The 8,821-nt window shown below is 43.3% G+C and overlaps 1 long non-coding RNA gene across 1 annotated transcript; it reads right to left on the bottom strand.

Moving 5' to 3' along the window:
- Window positions 1–7,150: 7,150 nt before the first annotated feature.
- LOC106725000 lies at window positions 7,151–8,081 on the bottom strand. Its single transcript, XR_001360837.1, has 2 exons — window positions 7,925–8,081; window positions 7,151–7,724 (listed from the first exon to the last, which is right to left on the bottom strand). It is a non-coding gene; the product is annotated as an uncharacterized LOC106725000 (long non-coding RNA).
- Between the last annotated feature and the right edge of the window lie 740 nt (window positions 8,082–8,821).

Here is an 8,821-nt window from a genome sequence, read left to right as displayed (position 1 = left end):
TTTCTTTCTAGGCCTTTCTCTTGTTGCAACATTGTCCACAAAATTTTCATTAAACATTCTCCAAAAACATGACTTTTACTTTTGCCAAGTTTAAGCTAAAAATGTCATCTCTTATTTGAATTTGTCATATTTGTTACACATATTTTCTCAGTTTCCTGATTGCCTTTTTATTGTGTTTATGGTGGTCTGAATTCTAAATTGATGTATCAATTTAATCCACATTTGCAACCTTAACTAGTATAAGACCTTTTGACGGCGACTTAAATCAAAGTGGAAACAGACTGAAAGGTTTTCTATCTTTTTTGAAGACCAGTCCTTGAGATAATACACTTTTAATTTGAATAAGATGAGGCATGAACTCAGAATCTTCTGGACTCTGGGGGCGTCCTTTGGACACTCTCCAGGCATTTATGCAATGAGGCCAGCATGTCAAGTGCTTTGGCCAGTGATAGGTCTATTATAGGGTGTCGCCCGAGTTTAGAACAACTCTTTCTTTCTATGCGAGCTGTCCCTGTCTCCCACTCTTGAGTCCAGTGGTCAAGTTTTGTGGGGGAGGGTCTGTGGCTCACTGACCAACTCCTGGGCTGCAGTGATTGGTCCAAGCAGTAGGCACTTAAACAGAGTTGGGCCAATCAGAATGCTCCCTTGAGCAGTGGAGAAAGTGAATGGAGAGAACATTCTCTTTTCCTTTCTGGCTTTGGAGTTGTGAGAAAGAGCAATCTATCAGGTTCCTTTGAAGACACCCAATATAATGAAGGACAAGAGAAGCATAAACAAAAGGAGCCAAGAATCCAATCCCTCCATAGAGCTGTCTTATTTCTGGAAGTTGTCCTTCTATCTGGCAGTTGTCCCACCCAGGAGTCCCCATTTTGTGTTTAAACTAATTTGAGGTGGGTTCCTGTCACTTGTGATCAAAAGAGTCCTGCCTGACACAAGGAGGAGTTTGAGGCTCTGATTCTTACATCTAATTTTATTGCCAAGTTTAATGTTTTTCACTTATTTAATACTAGAAGCCTGGTGCACGAATTCGTGCATGAGTGGGGTCGGGCCGGCTGGCCAGGGGGAGGAGGAGGGGCCATGGGAGGTTGGCTGCTGACCCCACCCCCAATCAGGGTGGAGGGGGCTGATCAGGGGTCGGACCGGTGGAACAGGGTGGGGAGGGGGGCTTAGGGGCCATGGAGGTTGGCCAGCCACAATGCGTGTCATAGCATCCAGTTGTTCTGGTCGTTCCAGTTGTTCTGGTCGCTTGGCTTTTATATATATATAGATAGCTCTTAATATGCTATAGAGAGAGAGAGAGAGAGAGAGAGAGATAGAGATAGAGATAGATATGTGCATTGGTAGCAATAATCCAGACTTTAAAAATTATACAAGTAACACATGTTTGTGACAGCAACTTAGACTATATCAATAAGCAAAAAGAAAAGGATATCCACCTACAACTTTATCCATAGAGATAGACGCTCTTAACACACTGGCATTCTGCACCACTTCCCTGACTTTTTGCCTTCATCTACATAACTATCTTTTCTTTAAAAAACTATTTTTATTGATTTCAGAGAGGAAGGGAAATGGAGAGAAAGATAGAAACATCAATGATGAAAGAGAATCATTGATTGGTTGCTTCCTGCATGCCCCCTACTGGGGATCCAGCCCGCAACCCAGGCATGTGTCCTTGACTGAAATCGAACCCAGGACTCTTCAGTCCATGGGTCGATGCTCTATCCACCGAACCAAACCGGCTAGGACTACATAACTATCTTTGATCTATTCTCTCTCTCTGTTTCTCTCTCCCCTCTCCCTTATCTCCTCTCTCTCCTGTCTATTTTTATCTATTTCTATCATCTATCTATCATGGCAATAGCCAACACAACACTTATGCACCACATAGTAACTCAATGTCCACAATGATACTAGGAGGTAAATATTATTATCCCCAGTTTATAGATGACAAAACCAAAACTCAGAAAAGCACGGAAAGGTTAGAGAACACAGGCTCAGAGAGGTTAGGTATCTCACTCAAGAACTTAACAACTGGTCATGGTGAGAAGCTGGTATTTGAATCTAGGCTGTTTGGCTCCACGATCTATATTCTTAGCCACCACACTATACTGACTTTATCTAACATGAGTCACATAGTAATTCTGTTTTGTAACTGAATTTCTCACTTACCGAAACATCAGGGATTCTCTGTGTGTGTAGATGTCTACAGCTCCCACGTCAACTTTCAGAGTTGCATAGTAACCTATAACACAAATGCACCAAACTTCATTGAACCAGACTCAGACTGACAAGCATTGAGATTGTTCCCAAATGTTCACTATTGTAAAAATACCTAGCTGTAAAAGCATACTGAAACACTGTCTTGATATCAAAACACAAAACCCTTAAATTACTCCTGTAGGTCAGATTCCCAGAAGTAGAGTTATTGGGTGGGTGGGTCTGCAGATGTTATGACTTTGATGTCTGCAACCATGTACTCCTCAGAACAACTTAAACTCTCCCTCCTGGGGACTGATGACACTCTTTTAGTTTAGTTTATTTGCAATTTTAAAAATTGAGATGAAATTCACATACCATAAAATTCACTATTTCAAAGAGTGCAATACAATGGTATTTAGTATATTCAATAACATTGTGCAACCATCACCACTAATTTCAGAACATTTTCATCACCTCCAAAAGAAACCCCACACTCATTAGCAGTCACTCCACATTCCCTTTCCTCCCAGCCCTTGGCAACTTCAGATCTACTTTCTATCTCTTGGACAACTCATAAGAATGGAATCATTTTGTGTCTGGCTTTGTCCACTTAGCATTTTTTCAAGGTTCACCCATATTGTAACATGTATGAGTACTTCATTCCTTTTTATGGTTAAATAATATTCCATTATATGGATAGACCACATTTTGTTTATCCATTCATCATTGATCATTGATGGACATTGGGTGGTTCCACTTTTTGGCCATCATGAAGAATCCTGCTATGAACATCTTTTTTTTTTTTAGTTCTTGATGGTAAGAAGAATTTGTGGGGGAGGCCACTTTACAGGCGGTTGGAGGTGGGGGTGTCTGGGGGGGAGGAATCAGCTCTTTGTACTTTTAGACAATGCCTACATAAGACAAAAATAGAATCCCTGAGAGCTTTTGTTATTGAGGACAATCTGGATTTGATACCAGAAACAAGGGACTGCTAAGGACTATAATGTTCATATTTATTTTAGAATGTGTTTTTCTAGGCATTTATCAGTTGTTTCTGTTTCAAGTTTTTGTGGTTAGTTTATAAATAGCATCTCTTTTGTTTAGAAACGTGACTTATTGGCCTTGGTTACCATCGAGCCTATTCTCATTTACACACCTCCTGCCTTTGCCCGGTAGGTTTCTCACAACCAATACCCTGCACCTGGTCTCAGTGAAATCTAAGAGCTAAGTTCCTCTCTGGAGCCAACGGCTTAGGTCAGAATGACCTCACACTCTGGACAGAGTCCAGATAGCACTCTTCTTGTGGGCAACGCCAGGTGCTTCTGTTGTGTCTCTTCTTGCTGTGTTCATGTATATTTTGAAATATTTTATCTAATTTCCCCAATGTGATGGCATTAGAGGTAGAGCCTTTGTGAAGCACTGAGGTTTAGATAAGGTTGTGAGGTCACAAGGGTATGGTCCCCGTGATGGGTTGAGTGCACCAGGAAGAGAATTCTCACCAGGAACTGAATCTGCCAGCCCCTGACCGTGGACTTCCCAGCCTCTAGAACTGTGAGGAATAAATGCCCGTTGTTTAAGCCCCCAGCCTATGGCATTTTGTTACTGCAGCAAGAGCAGACTAAGACAACTGCATATTCACCCCAGACAGGCTATTTTGAGGACCAGATTTGATTACAGAAATCATTTGAGTGGATGAAAATGTAAACAAGAATGGCACAAAAGACATTTATTGGAGCCGACTGGGGAGCTCAGAACCCAGAAATGTCTACACTGTTTTTAAGGCTAAAATTTTCACACTCAGACGTCGCTGTGTGAGATTGCTCAGACTGCTTACACGTGTGTCCCTAACGTTAGACTTCAGACCCAAAGAACAACCTCATCATCTTCCCCACACGTAGTTTGCCTAGTTTGTGGCACCGACACCCACCCAGTTGCCCAACCTAGAAACTGGCTCCATCCTTGGCTCCTCCCTCTGTATGCCTATCAGTTATCAAGTCACCACTTCGTCCTCTAAATGTCTAGACTAAGACGACTCGCCTTGTCCTCATTGTCACCATCTCTCCCCGGACCTCCGCCACACCCCAACAGGTCTTCTTACCTGGCTCTGCTTTGAACAATGATGTTGGAAGCCCTGGGCCGGGTTCGGGAGAAATCCTGGAACCTTTTTTGACTGGAGAGGAATCCAGAGGTTTAGGGACTAACCAGCAAAGGATACATGGGTTTTGGTCACTGGGTGGCCATAGATGAAGATGGACCTGCATAATTTGGGGATGGGACAGGGTAGGCACCTGGGGTTTCTAGAAGAGGTGAAGTTTGTGTTATTACTCTCTGTCATGGATGAGTGCTGATCCTGTTTGGAGCTGTCAGACTTCAAGATGGTGGCTTAGCCTTGCTTAAATGGCATAATTACATTTATTCCTGTGTGCTGGGTCTTGGGAAGGGTAACTCCTCATACATCAGCCCTTTAGCAGGTCTGCAGGGAGGCTACTGATTGTGCTCTAATAATCATATCCCCTTCTTCAGTAATGAAATTCCTAAATGTTGGCGAGGTAGAGTGTCATCCAGAATAAAGACTGTATTTCCTAAACTCCCTTGCAGCTAGGTGTACCAGCTCTGGGATTCTGACATGATTAAGTTCTAGCTAACTGTGCAAATCTATGCAACTTTTAGGGATTATCCTTAAAGGAAAGGGGGCATTCTTTCTCTCTCCTTTTTCCTCTTTCCAGCTGGAATATGGATGTGATGGGTGGAACTGGAACAGTCATTTTGGACTATGAGGTGGAAAGTGTATGTGGAGGATAGTGAAGCCACCAGATTGGAGGAACAGGGTGCCGACGACCTAGCAGTTACCTTACCAGCCCTGGATTCTGGGGTTTATCTGAGAGAAAATAAACTTCTATTTTGCTCCAGCCACCTTTACTTTGGTTTTTAGATTCAGAATTCGATACCTGAACGTGGGATGCTACAAATACCATCTAAAATGTAGCACTGGCTTAGTGGAATTGGCAGGCCAGCAGATGGTAGGGACAGAATTGCATTTTTACATAATTGCTTTTTTCAACATTAGATGAAATTGTCATCTGCGGTAACTTGGAGGGTGGACCACATGCTGCTGAGGCCATGACAATAGAGAAAATGGGGGGGAGGATGCAAGAAGTATGACTTGCTCCTTGTTGCTTTTCACAGAGTCCTACACAAGTGAGAGGAACTGGGGCTAGAGCCAGCCAGACTCAGCAGAGATGGGAGGGGATCCTGCTTTGATAAGGGAGGCACTGTTTGTAGCCTGAACTCAAAATTAAGGTTCTGAAGCGTAGAAATGCCTGTTCTCTGAACTGCAGCTCTGAGAGCAGTGGCCTTGAAGTGCAGCCTCGGCAGGAGGTAAGGCTGGGGCAGCGAGCCACGCCAAGACTTCGCTGCCAGCGCATGCAGACCAGGTGGATCCAAAGATCAGATTAAGGGCGTTGTCTCAGAGAGGGAGAAAAACCACCCCCAAAACTATGGGGCAAAGAAAGGAGGGGTGCTTTAGAGCAAACACGGTTGACAAAATGCTAGCCATTGAAACCGGTTAATGTTGCATAAGCGCTCGTTATCGGAATCTCTCTAATTTGGTATAAATGTGAAATATTCCATAATACAAAATTTAAAAATAAGACTATCTATAAACAAACAAAGGGTGTTTCTCTCCCACCGTAGGTCCCCTTTCAGGTGGCCTTGGAGGAAGAGGCATAAGCAAAGCACCGAAGGCCAGGCTAGACCAGATCTTCAGCTCTGGGTACTTGATGAAATTCTACTGTTTCAAAGAAAACACAACCCCGGGACCTTCCAAAACTGCCCCGAGAGTAAGCAAGCTACGGAAACTGTGCTGTCCTCCCGCTGCAGGTCCCACCTCGGACATGGCCATGGAGGTCAATGGACAAGGAGCTCCTCCCAGAGCCGGAAGGGCCAGCAGGAGGCTCACCAAGGGACTGGCGGGCCTGCCAGTTGTCTTCACTCTTCCTGTGCAGTGGCCTTTGACAGTTGCTTGGAGTGGTGTTTCCTGTTCTCCCCTCTTATGAAGGAGGTTTCAATGGCTGTTTGCCTGCTGCTACTTCGCTACTGTTTAAGGGTTATGTTGGGAGAAGATAACTTGTCTTGAGTTTATAGGTCACTAGACCACAAGAAGCACCCAGAGCTGAAGGAGACCACAAATTACCCAATGGTGATTTTATCTTTAGCTTCATGCTCTACCTGGATGGAGTTTGGGTTGTCTTACCTTGAGGCAAGGAGTGAGCTCTATGTGAGGCAAGAAAGGTGACCCAAAGGTTGAACTACAGCAGGACCACTACTTGCCCCTCAAACACATTCTTTCCTTATTTCTCAGAACTCCTGAGTTTCAGTTTGTAGGTACATGGCTTCTTGGAGTAAGAACGACCTCTCCCAGACTCCCTTGCAGTAGGTATGACCCTGTGACCAAGTTTTGATCAATGGGAGGTACAACATCCAGATGACGCACCCTGAGGGAAGGGGTCTTGCTTTTCTCCTCCCACCTCCTTCCATCCTGCTGGCTGTAGTGAGAACGTGGCTGCAGCCGCCACCATGGACCTCAGTGTAGAAACTTCACACTGGGAATGGCAGAGCAACAAGTCAGAAGGAACCTGGGACCTGGGGATCATGGAGCCACCCTGACAACCCTGCATGATAGAGGGTAAAGAACCTTGTACTTTGTGTACTGTAAGCTATTGCTGGCTTGAGAGCTGAACCTAATTCTGACCCAGAACTTGCCATCCACACAAGGTTAAGACTGACAGGTGTTGCGCATGGTCATGCCCTGACTAGATCAAAGGTGGAGATGGATGGAGAGCATTCTCCTCAAAGATTTAGTATTTACTTGAAAGAAAGCAAACAAAATAAGAAAAACACTTCCAGAAATCAAGACAATTATTAGAACAAAAATGTCAACACACAATGCTAGTGTTGCATAGCTTGAATGTTTTTATATTAATCAAATTGTTTTCAGTAGAATCACTGGCAGAACAGGTCTGAATGAAAAACATTCCAAATTTACAGAAAAAAAAATATTGCTGATCAATTAATATAGTTTTCAATAAAACTACATAACACAAATCCTTTGTTGCTCTAAACAGAATGGGAGTTATCAAGATGGCAGGCAGTCCGGCCATCAGAATCCCACGTATTTGGTTCCTCAGGCTGAGGTCAGAGTTTTTGCCATCTTTACTGAATCTCAACTCAGTGTAGGATGGCAAGGATGGCAAGAATCAGAGGTGGCAATCCTTGTCTTTGCATTCAACAGCGTCAAGGTTTGAGGGACAATCGCTTGGGGACCAGTCACAGAAATATGATACATCTCTCTCCAGAAGCTACATGGATTAATTTCAAATCTCTGGAATACAGACTCAGAGCATGGTAAATGTTGAAAGAACCAAAGAATTCATCCAGTCCAGGCCAATCTTCCCCTTTTCTATATGAGGAAACTGAGGCGGAGGGCAGCACATCTTGCCTTAGTCTAGGTCTCAATCCAAGACCTGCCTCTTGAGATCTTTCCGCATTGATGCAGTCTCTTTGTTGCCTCTGGAGGATGAAGAGTCCTGTCGCTTGCACTTGAATGATAACCTCCAAGCAACAAAAAATGTCAAGTAGCAACATAGCAGCACATCTGCATTAATCTAAAAGCATATTAGGTATAAATTACCGTAGTAGGATAGTCTAGGTCTCAATCCAAGACCTGCCTCTTGAGATCTTTCCGCATTGATGCAGTCTCTTTGTTGCCTCTGGAGGATGAAGAGTCCTGTCGCTTGCACTTGAATGATAACCTCCAAGCAACAAAAAATGTCAAGTAGCAACATAGCAGCACATCTGCATTAATCTAAAAGCATATTAGGTATAAATTGCCGTGGTAGGAATTAAAGACCAGTACAAGTTTGTGATTCATACTCCTCCCACCACCCCATGCCACCTCCATCCAAATGGAGCATTTTTTTTTTCTTCTGGAAAGTCAAAACACTATGTGCTGGCTCTAATGGGCCACACCAGAAGGAATCTCCCATCTTGATAAAGTCAGCACATAGATGCACTTAAATTAGACCTTCTGGAGGGCATCAGAATGCAGAATGTAAATGTCTTCTTCGTTCACACCAGCCACGTTTCCCACGCAAAATATTGATCCTGATTTCTTCACTTACAACTAAAAAAAGGCTTCTTAAGTATAATTGCTCAAGTGTGTAAGGTGGTAGAGCAGAAATCTTGAGTTACAGAATTTCATCAGTAGTATCTACAGTATTTACTTGCAATATTTTGCCCCTTCAGGTAATTCCCTTATCTTGTGCATCCCCAGTATTTTGTGGTTTTTGTTCCTGATAACATCTGCTGGGTCTGAATTAACAGCCTGCACAGGGGCAGAAAAAGGCTAGCTGCAACCTTTGGTAAGCTTCTTAGAAATTTATGTGATAATAACAACATTTCTGCAACCATATTGAACAATTAAAAAACAAAATACAAATCTGTAAACACATTTAGACTTCTCAAGCTTTTTGCAGACAGGACGATGCATTTTTATCAGATGACAATGATTTGCTAAATATCCTGATGGCATTTAAATTTACATCAGCTTTTCTGCCTTGCC

Source organism: Myotis brandtii, unplaced genomic scaffold (assembly GCF_000412655.1).
Source record: "Myotis brandtii unplaced genomic scaffold, ASM41265v1 scaffold13, whole genome shotgun sequence".
Classification (NCBI taxonomy): Eukaryota; Metazoa; Chordata; class Mammalia; order Chiroptera; family Vespertilionidae; genus Myotis; species Myotis brandtii.
This window is presented reverse-complemented; position numbering and strand designations above follow the sequence as displayed.